The sequence below is a fragment of the Schistocerca americana genome, chromosome 6 (assembly GCF_021461395.2).
Source record: "Schistocerca americana isolate TAMUIC-IGC-003095 chromosome 6, iqSchAmer2.1, whole genome shotgun sequence".
In the NCBI taxonomy this organism is placed as follows: domain Eukaryota; kingdom Metazoa; phylum Arthropoda; class Insecta; order Orthoptera; family Acrididae; genus Schistocerca; species Schistocerca americana.
Window position 1 is genome coordinate 288,382,080 of NC_060124.1, and position 2,500 is coordinate 288,384,579.

A 2,500-nucleotide genomic window follows, 5' to 3' on the forward strand; every position below is an offset into this window, starting at 1 on the left:
TCAACAGACGGCTCATGCTGATCGCCATCCACGGCATACCATACTGCAATCCAGCTCTTATAGGGAGACGACACGTAGCTGAGTGCACAATATTTGGACCGTATGGTTCGCCGTTGTTGGCGCAGTCGTGGTACGGTCACACATGTACCACGATGTATCATTCAGTACATGAGGACCAATGTGCAGTACAGTGTGTCATTTGGACGTACAACATCAGCGGACAGTTGACACAAGCCGTACCACAACGTAGGCTGTGCTTCGCCATGCGAATGCCAATGAACAACTGCGAAGGGCATTGAGCATGTACGTCCTGCTGCCATCCGCATTACAGTGTATAGCTGCAAGGTGTTTAACATGAAGCGATACTCTGGGGACCGGGCAGTGCGAGTGGCAAACTATATTGCGGGGGTTGCAGTTAGGCAACACTACACTAATTTAACGCGTCGTATGACAATTACAGAGCGGGTTAAGGCCCAACGTGTGTTGGGTTAAGGCCCAACGTGTGTTGGGTTAAGGCCCAACGTGTGTTGGGTTAAGGCCCAACGTGTGTTGGGTTAAGGCCCAACGTGTGTTGGGTTAAGGCCCAACGTGTGTTGGGTTAAGGCCCAACGTGTGTTGGGTTAAGGCCCAACGTGTGTTGGGTTAAGGCCCAACGTGTGTTGGGTTAAGGCCCAACGTGTGTTGGGTTAAGGCCCAACGTGTGTTGGGTTAAGGCCCAACGTGTGTTGGGTTAAGGCCCAACGTGTGTTGGGTTAAGGCCCAACGTGTGTTGGGTTAAGGCCCAACGTGTGTTGGGTTAAGGGGCAACATAGGTTAGGTTAAGGCGCAACATAGGTTAGGTTAAGGCGCAACATAGGTTAGGTTAAGGCGCAACATAGGTTAGGTTAAGGCGCAACATAGGTTAGGTTAAGGCGCAACATAGGTTAGGTTAAGGCGCAACATGGGTTAGGTTAAGGTACAATATGGGTTAGGTTAAGGTACAATATGGGTTAGGTTAAGGTACAATATGGGTTAGGTTAAGGTACAATATGGGTTAGGTTAAGGTACAATATGGGTTAGGTTAAGGTACAATATGGGTTAGGTTAAGGTACAATATGGGTTAGGTTAAGGCGCAACATAGGTTAGGTTAAGGCGCAACATAGGTTAGGTTAAGGCGCAACATAGGTTAGGTTAAGGCGCAACACAGGTTAGGTTAAGGCGCAACACGGGTTAGGTTAAGGCGCAACACGGGTTAGGTTAAGGCGCAACACGGGTTAGGTTAAGGCGCAACACGGGTTAGGTTAAGGCGCAACACGGGTTAGGTTAAGGCGCAACACGGGTTAGGTTAAGGCGCAACACGGGTTAGGTTCAGGCACAATACGGGTTAGGTTAAGGCACAATACGGGTTAGGTTAAGGCACAATACGAATTAGGTTAAGGCACAATACGGGTTAGGTTAAGGCACAATACGGGTTAGGTTAAGGCACAATACGGGTTAGGTTAAGGCACAATACAGGTTAGGTTAAGGTACACATTGTTGTAAGGAAAGGTGTTTTGGGGGGGGGGGGCCGGTTTGTTGATTGTGATTATCGTAAGTAAATGACTGCGGCATCATCTGATTTGCCATGTCAGGGTGCACCTTTGGCTCATGACAGGCGGCGCTCTGATTCCATGCTTGTGGCAGACCTGTGTCTTTCATTCCTGCCATTGTTTGTGTGCTGTGACAGGAGGCAGTATTGTGATGTTGGGTGTACCCCTGTGTAGGACATGTGTGGGTGTTGGTGGCTTAGCTGAGCAATGGTGGTTGTCGGAAGGGTGGGATATTCTGTTTTGTGAGTGGACCTCCCGGTCTGGTTATGATAGTGTGGATTGTCTAATGTGGCGGAGAGGATGCACTGGGTGTTGTTCCATGCTGGTGCTTACATATTGTCTCTGTGCCTGTTACAGGCAGAGAGTAGTGCGTGATAAGAGTGTCTGGCTGACGTGTGGTTGTGATTGTGAGCAGAGTCTTTCAGCATGTATACGGACAGTTGTATACATTATCTGTATTTTGATGGCTCTATCTATTACTAATCAGCGCCGTGTATACGTTTCATCCGGTTCCAGTCGAAACTGTTGTATCTCTGTACATTAGTGACACGGCGAGGCCGCCACGTAGTTACTCGTCTCGGCAGCTTCCACCGGTGTATGGCAAATGATTATAAGGAATCAGTCTAGTCGTCAATACCGATAGTGTGACGTCACATGTCTGGGGTGGGGGACGCTGCGCCCTTCCGGTGGGTCATGGCCTAGGAAGACTCTTCCCACGCAGGGGGGGCTTGGACTGTCATTGACTCTTCCGAGTAATATACTTGCCGTACGTTTTTGCGACTGCGAGTGCAACGCTCACCGGTACCGTCATGGATGGAGCGCCTCCTAGCTGCCGCTGAGCATCTGCATTCGTACAGAGAGCAACGCGATCGCGTCTGTAGCTCGTACGTGGTACAGCTCGCAGCTCATGTATATGGACAGCGGGAATGTCG